This window comes from Montipora capricornis, chromosome 13 (genome assembly GCF_036669925.1).
Source record: "Montipora capricornis isolate CH-2021 chromosome 13, ASM3666992v2, whole genome shotgun sequence".
In the NCBI taxonomy this organism is placed as follows: Eukaryota; Metazoa; Cnidaria; class Anthozoa; order Scleractinia; family Acroporidae; genus Montipora; species Montipora capricornis.
In genome coordinates, this window is record NC_090895.1 from 17,481,259 (window position 1) to 17,493,634 (window position 12,376).

Consider the following 12,376-nt stretch of genomic DNA (forward strand, 5'->3'; position numbering starts at 1 on the left):
TGCGTGCTGCACGTGCAGTGCAATTATGTTTCCTCTTGTGGCATCCTCGTTGACGCCGTACCCCGCTGTGGATCTTTAAGTCCCATGTGGATTCAATTTCGGCTAGACAAACATGTGGGGTCTTAAAATAACGAAGGAAAAAGTGTTGCCTTCGTAAACACATCAATTTTGAATCTCGTCAATCGTAAGCCTTAAGGATTAAATTCAGTGAAACGTTAAAAAGCACGAACTCAAAGAGAAGGGAACGGAATTCTTGATTCGTTGTGAGGCCTAAGGAGACATTACCCTTCAGGGTTCTCAATAGGTTTTGGAGTAGACGGCTTAAATATAAAGTAGGCGGCGGGAGAAGCGCTTTGTCATTGTTTATAGCAAGTTTATGACCGAAAAGTAGACGGCTCTAAATTTAAAGTAGCCGGTTTTTTAGCCGGCTGCCGGCAAAATGTTATTCCTGAAACGCGTGCAGCACGATTATTTTTCGTTTGAACCAATAATATTCTTGTTTTTCTTTCATCGAGTCCTTTCACAGGACGTAGCCTGTTCCAGGCTCTCAGATAGTCGAGAAAACGAAAAAGCCCACACTCGATTTTCACACGCAGTTCTTTTCGTTTTCTCGACTATCTGAGAGCCTGGAACAGGCCAACAGGACGGAACACATGAGCCCAACAAATTGACCTGCTCCCAAATGAGTGGATTCACAGCTCAGTTTATAGAACATTGCACTGACATCGCAGAGATCAAGGGTTCGATTCCCGTTCGATCCGACTGAATTTTCAGGTGTCCACACGAGACAATTGCTTAAATTGTCCAGGTAAGTACGAGAATCATTTCTCTCTTTCGGTTCGCCAATAGAAGGTTTTCACGTGACGTCATCGCCGCCACATTGGTGGACGAAAACAAAAGATCTCTCATTAGCTTCTTTTGTTCGTCCACCTGAAGTCGTACATTTCACTATTGTTATTGGTGTCTCTAGAGGTTGGTTGAAAACGTCGTATTATTCTTGTTTTGTGGCGTTGTCGTAGCCACAGCCGTCGCTTTGCTTAAACTCCCTAACGACTCCAGTGCACTAACCTCTTCTCGCTGCTTGTGCGTTCCTGCTCTTGTTTCCTAACATTGTCTTCATATTTCTCTTGAAGCATCATCAGTTTTTCCTTTTCTTCTTCAAAATGCTGTAACTCTTCGCGCTGTCTTTCCAGCTCTTTGATCTGGACAGCGATTTCCTGTTCAAAACTATCGACAGCTTCTTTGTGCTGTTGTTCCATCTCATGCAGTTGTTGCCGTCCTTCTTCGAGCTGAGTTTTTTCGAACTCGATTCGTTCGACAGCTTCCTTGTACTCGTGTTCCAGAGACAATAATCGTTCGTTTTCTTTCTGTAACCGCTCCCTTTCTTGTTTGTCCTTCTTGTACTGTTCAATGGCGAGTTCCACATCTGAAAAAAACAAAACAAACAAAAAAAATTTCATTTATGAGCAATCAATGACTCGAATGTGCTAAAAATGGACACTCTTCTTTTCTCCCAGTAACATTTGGACTAAATTTCTTTAAAAGACTAACAAAGCTGCACGACCTGTAGGGAGTGCAATTTTGTGGTTAAAAAAATAAATAAATAAAATAAAACTGCTTCTCTTTGTCAAATCGCCCGGAAAATCACGTCATTGCTCATTAATATAAACATGACAACATTTCGAGCCAACTTATCGTAATTATGCAAAAGCAACGCGCGCGTAGTTACGTATGGGCGCGAACCCAAACATTAGCACGTGCTGCACGTGCGGCGGGTGCAACTTGCATATTAGTGCTGTTTTTTTTTGCCGTTGTCCACAAAACAACAGGGAGCGTAAGATTTTACGACGTTGACGACAACAACAACCCATTAAACAATAATATCATTGGTTAAAAGAGCATAAATAATCGCGCTGGACCAATCTCGACCCCAGAGCTCTTCTCTTTGGCGCGTAAGAGCTCTGGGAAACCCTAACACAAAGTGTCTTCTCATTGGTTTTCGTAAAGAACAAGGATAAGGGTCTCTGATTGGTGCATTCATGTTAGCACGAGCAGAGAACAGGCGCCGTAAGGTTCAAATAGCCAATTGTTGGCTATAAGAACCCTACGGCCCATGTTCTCCTACATAGACTCTCCCAGAGCCTAGGGTCATGCGCAGACATAAGATCCGGGGCTCTGGTGACGAGAATGGTGCTGGACGTGAAGCACGGATTTTAGCGCATATTCTTGTGGTATTCTGCATAACGACGACGTGAAATCAACAAATTTGAGGTTCTGACGACAACGTAAGCATACAACAGCGAATATTTCATTCTCTATTTTCACTCTGTAACCGCTCGTAACAATTTGTTTTTAGGATACTTCGCCCAAATTGTAGGACATAAGCGAGATGGAATAACCGCGAAAGACTTACAAGGTGACGTTTTCCTCAGTCGCCGTCGCCGTAGTAGATGGAGGCAGTGTGGCTCAGTGGTTAGGGCGCTTAGGGGTTCAAGACCCGCTCTGACCACTCCGACGTTGAATTTGATCCTGGTTGTCCCTGGTTCAACTTCCCAGCTGCACTTGTAAACAGCCAACTGGTTTGCCTCCAGCCAGTTGGGATTCTTAACAGCTGTTGTTGTTCTGTTCTGTCGTTTCGTCGTGATTCATTGGCCCTGAAAAGCCCCTATGGGGAGCGGCCACTAAAGTAAAGTAAAGTATTGTATTGTGTATTATGTATTATGTATTATGTATTATGTATTGTGTATTGTATTGTATTGTATTGTATTGTATTGTATTGTATTGTATTGTATTGTATTGTATTGTATTGTATTGTATTGTATTGTATTGTATTGTATTGTATTCTATTCTATGTTACGGTCCCCAACAACGTGAAATCACCAAGTTTCAGGTTTCGACGACAAAGTTAGTATACAACAGGAAATCGTTGATTTTTACCTTCACTTTGGAACCGTTCCTATAAATCTAGTTATATAGTTCGCCCCTATTGTTCAAGGTGAACAAGATGGAACAATCACGAAATACTTAGGATAGCGCTAAGTTATATTTTGAAGTGACGTTGTATTTGACGTTGCCGTCTTCCTTGCTAAAACTCCCATAATCTGATTTTAGTACGGCAACTGATAGATTTTTGCGGGTAAAGCGTGGCGGTATTGTGTTCGTTGCACGATCCATGATTTTGCATTAAGCACGAGCAATCCCTAGCGCGACGACTTCGTTGCAGACCAATGAGAAGCGATGTTGTCGTCGCGCAAAATCAAAAAGCATTTTCCACAGTTGATTTATTGCAAAGCAGTATGGGACTAAAATGCGGACAAACATTGCTAAAATGTTTTTCTCCGCATATTAATCCCACAATGCTTTTAGTCATAATTCCGCGGGACCTGGGCCCGGTTGTTCAAAAGCAGATCAATGCTAACCCCAGATTAAAAATAGCCAAGGAATTTATTTCTCTACTCTCAAATGCTGTTCAACGCTGATATTTGGCAAACTTTAAATCAAAAGAAGTCAATCTTAAAAAAAACAAAAATAAGCAAAAGAAACTTTGACCAAAGAGTTGAAAACATGACACAAACGTTTACGCTAATCCTGGATTAAGTTAATCGGCTTTCGAACATTCGGGCCCTGTATAGAGGTTTTGCACGGCAGCCATGTTGCATGGCAGAAACGATGAAAATGTTTTGCATTAGAAAGAGCATTTGTTCCCATAGGAAAAGAATCTATTGTTCCTGCCATGCAACATGGCTGCCGTGCAAAACCACTATTCTAAATTTAGATAATACAGTAAACTGATGGGCCAAAAGGCCAAATGGGTGAGATCAACATTTCTGGGTAATGGGCTTCTAACATAACAACCTCTGCTTATACGCAAACGCGAGAGCTGCTTTGACTTTTTGAAAGCGAAACAAACTCGCCCTCATTCCACTTTTCAACGCTGTAGTTCTAAATAGAATATGGCTACGGATCTTGATCATGAATAATAAATATTCATGACAAAACTGGAACCAGAGAATAAGTCCGGATGATCGAGGTTCGATAGTAATGTGCCAACCAGAGCCTCATTGGCTGTCGGAACAAAGCGTCTTTTGTTCCCGTGAAAATGTTTGTAAACGGATATCTTCCCTATAAGCTAAACGAGTGGCAGAAAGAGGCCCTATAGGCTCGACAACTCTATCCGGTGGATAAGTCAATATCTGAAAGTTTCAGTATGGCAAAGATTTGATTATTTGCTCACTTAACCGCAAACATGCACACTCTACGCACATCCAGCGTTTAACGGTTAACGACCATCATGGAACTGTGACTTTATTTTGTTTCGCTTTAAGTGTGATCGTTTGGCTGGTTTCTCAAAATTTCCAATCACGTTATGTAACAAAGGATATCGTTTTTTTCCGACGAACGCACAGGTGGAAGAAAATTAACGGAGCGGCGATGCCACTCGGAGAATGGGGAGGGGAGCTGCAGCGCGTTGCCGCGCGTCGCCGCGCGTTAATTTGCCTCTCGCGCAAACAATACCGCTAGCTGCACAGGCTACAAAATAAGATCATCATTGTATTGCGAAGAACGTTTTTACGAAGTAGACATTAAAGTGTGGATTTTAAGTTTGGAGTTCAGCAAGGCTTCAGTGTCGCTGGGAGTTAGCGAATGTTCCCCACACAACATTATATGCTCTGGATAGTGGCGTACCTAGTAGATAACATTATCCGGCCGGCGCTTGAAAAACGTGGGCCTAATCATGAAACTGGTCATACCTGGGTAATACTGGTCAGGAACAATAGAAAACCGGTTTCCCGGATGTGACTCTTTGATCCTCTTTGCTTCTCTGGGATGGTTAAACCGGAAGTAGTTCGACTTTCCCAAGCAAACCATACAACCTGCAAAACAAGACAAAAGTTGGGAGTCTAAAACAAGGATCCCCGTGTCTTCTAGGTTTCCGAAATACTACTTAACGGACAAGTGAAAAAAAGGGGCGGTCGTGGCCTCAGTAGTGGACTCCCAGTGAATATTCCCGTAAATCCTGCTCTACGGATTTGCACTCTTATGAAAAAAGGTAACATAAATGAACAGTCCATGTGAGACTGTCAATTGGTCTAGAAGGGGTAATTTGCATACGAAACTGAAGTGGTCTATTGATTTGTGTTGTAGCGTAAGGAAATAGACCGAAGGCATAAATTGCGTTCCAAAAATTATATTCTTTTGTTTATGTGCTAATTAGACTCACTAGCCTCGCTCTCAAGCAATATTTTTTGTATTTTGTCCATGCAAACGAGGCTTGTGAGGCTAATTAGAACATAAACAAAGGAATATTTTTTTAGCCGCCATTTATGCATTCGGTCTATAGAGTCATAAAACATGCGTTAAGTTTGAAAAGATTTGCTCCAGGCACTGCCACCTAGCACTTTTCATTCACATTTTTTAATTTTTTTTTTCTCTTTCGGCTGATAACACTTACCTCGACCTTGATTATTCCGGATATCACAAAACCTCATCCAGTAATTGTTTATAATCTCTGAGTAATGATGCTTTGAAAATCCGAGATTTTAGAAAGAATGTACGGGGTCATTAACGCTTTTGCCACTCAAGAATTTATTAGTTTTCGATGCTAATAACTGGCTCGTTATCAAAGCTAAAAGGTTTAAATTTGAAGATTTAACTGACATCAACAAGTTATTTTGCCTTTCGCAGTCAATTTAAAAACAGCGTGTTGCTTTCTGCGTAAACTGGGAGACCGGGACAGCAAGAAAAGGAACGCATCTGCTACCGCGAGATAGAGGAAGCTACGAACAAAATCCAGGTGAATTGATTGTATTCAAAAGGTAATAAAGACAACTTGATTACTACGAGATTCTGTTGGCTGGTGTTGTTTTGTCTGTCATTTCGAATCAATTTGACAAACTTTAGTTTACAGACGCCTGGTGATACTCACAGCTCTTAACTAACAGATCTACATCTAACACATAGCTTAGTATCTATTAAAGTTAGCCGTGTCAGCAGATCAAGCTATTCGTTGTGTAACGCAGTATTCTAGCTTTTCGACCGTGCATGTGTTTGTAAAGAGAAGCGCTACAAACTGCCATCGTATGTAAACACATTACTCTGTTCGTAGTATAGCGAATTTTCAAACTTAAACATCTTCGTGATCGTTCCCAAGTTTATAAAACCCAGCTTGAAGCGCGATTACCATTCACGGAATGACGTGTCCCAGTTGCTTGAAAAAACAACTCTCTGGTTCACTTTCCTGCCGCTGGGTTTGCCACTGAAATCTCCCGAATAAAGAAAACATACCTCACTCACTGGGTATAAATGGAATCGATGGAGTCACAAAGTTAACATTTCATCAATTACAAGAAACTGTCGCATCGACCCCTGTGGCCAAGACACCGTCAAAACAGGAGGGTTCGAAATGATCCGAACAGATGTGACAGTGCTGGATATTTGGCAAACTTAAACATCTTTGTGATCGTTGCCGAGTTTATAAAACCCAGCTTGAAGTGCGATTGCCATTCACGGAATGACGTGTCCCAGTTGCTTGCAAAAACAACTCTCCGGTTCACTTCTCCGGCGCCCGGTTTGCCACTGAAATCTCCCGAATAAAGAAAACATACCTCACTCACTGGGTATAAATGGAATCGATGGAGTCACAAAGTTAACATTTCTTCAATTACATGCAACTGTCGCATCGACCCCTGTGGCCAAGACACCGTCAAAACAGGAGGGTTCGAAATGATCCGAACAGATGTGACAGTGCTGGATTTTGGCAAGTTCGGATGAGCCATTCTTTGAGAAGGATTTCGTTTTTAACAGGGAAACGATGAAAACTTAACTCTTTTTGTGTCTGAGAGTTCTAATAGAACAGCCCACAATAACGCACTGAACCATTTTCAAGTTTCCCTCTTTCAAGCAAGTGAGCACAATGACCTCACGCTTAGCGCCCAAGCCTGCTGTACAGCCAAAATGGCGGACTTCCATCGAGTGATCAATACGGGTCTTTCTGGCCTTATAAAGACGACGAAATGTAAGAAACCCCTCAAATACTCGAATATTTCCATTAAATGAGTAAGGGGCACTACAGATTTGGCGAAGGAAAAAAAAATCCATTTTTATCTTCAGTTTTCCTTTAAGACATCGCAAATTTAAATTTTAGAGCAACATTTTACCCAGTCGTAGCCGAAATCTTAAACTCCCTATTGAAAGACGAAGGTTGGATTATGCTTTCAGCAGCGAGCAAAACATAACTGAACAGCGCGTCTTACCCTGGTGGCAGAGGTTTTTCTTGAGCCACGATAGAGCCGCGAAGAGGCGAAGTCGAGTCGCGAAACGGCGAGAAGAGAGAAACCTCTGGTTACCTTGGACTTGAATCCTTCACTTTCAAGCAGACGCCAGGGTCAGGATCTGACTCTCAGGCTCGGATTGGATGATAATTTTTACAAATACGCAAACCAATATGATTGGTTCGTTTGATTGGTAATGCAGAGGGGGCGCGTGGTTGCTAAGTTGCCATTGGTTCATTTTGTAATTATCAATTTGACGCGTTTGACAGCTGCATCGGCATGAAAGTGAGATTCAAGTCCAGGGTTACCAGAGGTTTTTCCTCTTCTCGCCACTTTGGGACTCGTCCTTAACGCTTTACAGCTCTCTCGCGGCTCAAGAAAAACCTCTGGGACCAGGTTAAACGCGTCGCCGCTCCTGGATTCGATTAGCTGGCTCCCTGGGCATCACGTGTATACACAATTCATAACTTGCATAAATGTGAGGATGAAACCCAATGCATATTATGCAATACTTTTCCTGCAGTGCTTTTTATTATCCTGCGGAAGGGGCAATATTCAACAATTATTCCCCGAAGGCGAGGTGAATATCGTGAATAAAAGCCGAGACGAAGTCGAGGTTTATATTCACCGAGTCTGAGATTAATAATTGTTTTAGTATAATTACAAAGGTGATTATTTGAAAAATATGCATTCTCTTTGGAATAATTAATTTCTTTGTCTGACACCTCGACTAAACGGCTTGCGGCGATTAAAAAAAAAAAGCCTTACATGATTATTGCGTAATAATCACCTCAACGGCAACCAATCAGCGCAGAGAATTTTCAATAATCACCTTTGTAATTATACTAAAACAAGGAAACTTTCCACAGCACCACAGCACTAAAGAAAATTTGGGGGCATTGAACGCAGTTATGCCAGAAGCTCAAAAATTGTGCGTCAAGAGACGAATTTCAAAATACGTCACAAAAAACAATAATAGTTACAAAGAATTATAAGGACAAGAGAATTCACGACAATGTCATGTGAATTTTAAGCAAGAAAGAATCGTGGCCTAAATGTCGATGAAAAATAGAAATATCGAAAACAACTGACGAAATGCTGAAGTCACATCGATGACTCGTTTTTTGCGAGTGAATCACACAAGATAAGCGAAACAGTAAATTTGAAGTAAAGAGGACCTTCGTCACAGCACAAAAGATTTGATTTTTCAATACAAAACATGATAACTAATAAGATAAATGCATTGAAAAAGGAGGTTTGGATGAAGAAAAAGTTATAAAAACTTACCGTGATAATGCTATAAAAAAAACAAAAGCACTTAACACAACCTAGCGACATGCAAATTTCGAACCAATTAATTTAATATCTCAGCGCAATTATTGTATTAAATTGCGTTGCAAACACTCACTTAAAACGCAAAGAAATGAAAATTGTATGTAAGGAATTATGAGCGAGAGAAAAGAAATGTATGTTTAATTAAAAGTTGAAAATTAGAACGACATCAGCTTCATGCCAAGATGATTTGTGTCACTCTAACCGCTACGGGAGATTACAACCCAAAATAGTTGTTATTTATCAAACAGTTAACCGCATTAAATAAATTAAACTTCCTTCACCAAAACTAGAAGTTTTTTCGGTTGCATTATGAATTTGTTGGGTAAGAAATTCATGACAATGTCGATGGAAAACGACTTAAGCAACATTCTAATTCCCGGCTCGCAGATAATTTTGCGACGGGGAATGAAATTAAGGCGCGAGATTAATTTCAAACTCCACAACCGAGGAATGGACGAAAAGAGAATTGCGAATGACAAATTGACGGATAAAGACCATTTGAAAACTCAACTTACAAATGAAGACAACAGCTCTGGCTAGCGACCAACTCTACACAGGTGTAGGATTTCAGAGATTGAGTGTTCGCAGAACTAGCACAATGCAAACTGCGACCATGTGAGGAAAAATATTTACGCACGAGCAACTAAACCTAGCCAACTTGAATATAAAATAGGCAACGCAACAGGGGAGGGAAAGGGCACCTTAAAGGTCTCCCTTGGGGTAGGAGAGAACGAATGTAGCGTTGCTGTTACCAGTTCAATAAAAAACAAAAAAATCGGGGGAGGGGGGGTGTTGGGGGGTGGGGGGGGGGGGGTTTGGGGGGGGGTGGGAGTTTTTTCCTCTGTTGTTGTATGCTAACCGAAGAGAATTTATTTTTCGATGTTGACTCGGGAATACTCGAAAAAAACCCCAGTGTTTCTTTGAGAGAGTTGAGTCTACGACTGTCCGATTACTAGCTTTCGGATGCTCTACCATTATTTCTCGGTGTTGACTCGGGAAAACTCGGAAAAACCCGAGTGCTCCTTTGCAAGACTCGAGTGTACGACCGTCCGATTACTAGTTCGGGTGCTCTACCATCGAACGATAGGAGACTCGTGGAATTTCCAGGCTATTATCCGCGCATGGAGTGACAGATATAGCTAGGACAGCGTTTACCTTGTGGCAGTCTGGTTGGCTCGGAGACTGGAATACCATCCACGGAGCATAGGGCCGCTTTTGGATAAGCACCACCGCATCGCCATTGTACTCAACAAGGCATGCTCACTGAATCCAATAAAACAAGATACCCGTTTCCATCGCGAATTTAAAGATTCATGAACAATTAAAGAAAATGGCCAGCTTCGCGTAACCTCGACCATTTCTCAGCATTGTCTCGAAAAATGTTAGCAATCATACAACCAAAAGATTGACAAGCGTCGTTCACCTTAAAGGAGATGCCTCAAGCAAGTAATTTCACTGTCTGTACGTAATTTTTAGCACTTGTAACGACAGAGTTATCTCACGACGAAGCAAGTTAAGAACCGTTAAAACGATGTAATTATTTGCTTCACCAACCGGCATTCAACGCTTTGCTAAGACAAACCTCAGAAACGTTTGAACAAGTCTCGCTGAATGTTGTGGAAGTTTAAAAAAGTGTTGAAAGCGTGTGGAACCAAATTTTAACTGATTTAAACTCCTATTCAACTGACGTCGATTCAACAATTCCTTTGTTCTCGCAAATGTTGATGAAGCGTTCAGCATAATATGTAGTAGAATACCGCGTGCACACCTGGCCCCAGTAGTTCAAAAGGTGGATAGCGCTATCCACCAGATAAATCGCTATCCATTGGATAGCGCACTGGTTTCACTATGACTTAACCCACTGAATGGTGATTTAACCGGTGGATTAAGCAAATGCAAAAACCGCCGCCAACAAATTATTCTTTTAGCGATGAAATGATGTACGAAATGGATCATATGTGGATATGAATCAAGTGAAGCTATGATCCTCGCAGTTATTAACGCAACTTTTGCAATTGCGTAAAGAAGCCTGAAAAATTCAGGAATTCAACATGGTTTGAAACCGTGACCTCGCGATAACCGGTGCGACGCTCGAACCAACTGAGCTATGAAGCTATTCTTTTGTCTTTGGTTAATTTAGCCTAACAAGCCTCGGTCACACGCGCAAACTTGAAAGAATTTGGGCTGTAAAACGAGGCTAGTTAGGCCATTAACACAAGACAAAAGAATATTTGTGACGGCCATTTTTGCATTCGGACAATAGCGTTATCCACCTTTTGAACAACTGGGGCCTAGACGGGACAGTCTGGTTTCTTGGTCCCAGTTCCTCGCAGTCAAATTTTTGGATCTAGTGCTAGCGCGACGTTGGAACCGTTTGAACGGCATTCGCACAACTTGTTGAACGAATGTTAGGCAAATGTTGAAACTGTTTGCATAAGCCTGTAGTTAGGAGTTCAACATTGACTATGGTGACATGACTTACGGTTCAATGCCTTTTCCCCTCAATTGAATGTCAGGTTTACACGTGTCTGTTGAAACAACCAATAACTGTCTTTCCTGTAAGAGAAGAAAAAAAAAACCAACAATTAGTATGCGAAATCGCACCGCATCGGTACCGTTCATAAAAGTTTTATTCCTGAAAAGTTGGCATCCCCTTTCCAAGTCGAACGATTCGAACGATCCGTGGTTCGGCACGGTAGTAGACTGATTAGATCCAATTGGGCCGCTGACGAAAAAAATTAACACAATGTTGCTTTTGCTTTCTGCGCATGCCCGAACTTTGCAAGCGCTTATTTGCACGGCTTAAAAAGCCGCGGAGCGTGTACAACCTGGAACCGGGTTTGTAGGGAGATTTTAGCTCTTAAACAGCACGAAAGTGACCAAAAACCCCTCAACTAGCTTGAAAACGTGTTTTTCGGCCAAATCTCCAGTAGCCAAAGGGTTAAATACGTTGTTATTAAGGTCGCTGTCGTATAGATAGATCTTCACTTTCTTGAAAAGTGACTTTTTTACTTTTTTGCAAAACGCAAGAACAAAACAGATAAACTTTGATTGTATGTAATTAGGATGTGTTCCCACCAGTATGGGTCAACCAACACGAAAAAAACGGGGGAAAAATCGCCTAATGGTTACGAACGCGCAGACGTTTATTTTCAAGAGAGGCTTTCGTTAGTATTGCCAGTTCAGTAATGTAGCAGCTCTCTCGTAAGCAGCCACTTTTGTTTTTAAGTCTAAGACATTGTTTCAATTGCTTCAGCAGTATTTTGTTGTTGGCTTGGATATCGAACCATTCACTAATATGTTACGAGAGCTGCTGTTGATTCGACATCCGATGCTTTTAAACTCCTTATATGTGAACCTACAACTCTTATCACGCAAAGTCGGTCCTTTAACATCTTTCGAGACAAGGAAAAAATTGGTCTTTTAACATGTTTTCGAGACAAAAAAAATGAAATGCTAAGTATATTGGCTTGAAAAGTTACGGAAGGATTTCTCGCCTCGGAACTAAGCCCCCCCCCCCCCCCCCCAAAAAAAAAAAAAAAAAAAAAAAAAAAAGAAAATTCGGTTGACGTCCGCATTTTGTGATTTCACAAATTCGGGATGATTATCTGCCTCGTTTAATCAGACAGAGTAACAAATACAAAACGTTTTTTCTCCAGGTCATTCTATGACGTAACTCAGGAATTTCGCGCTTTGAGTATCTACCCTCGTTTAATTGGGCACAAGTGACGCCAATACTAAGCCGTCTTCCCTCCCAGACTGACAAAGTG

General features: G+C 41.4%; 1 pseudogene; it reads right to left on the reverse strand.

The window, feature by feature from the left end:
* The window catches only part of LOC138028246 (kinesin-like protein KIF16B), a 64,259-nt pseudogene that overhangs the window by 10,113 nt on the left and 41,770 nt on the right, over nucleotides 1-12,376 (reverse strand).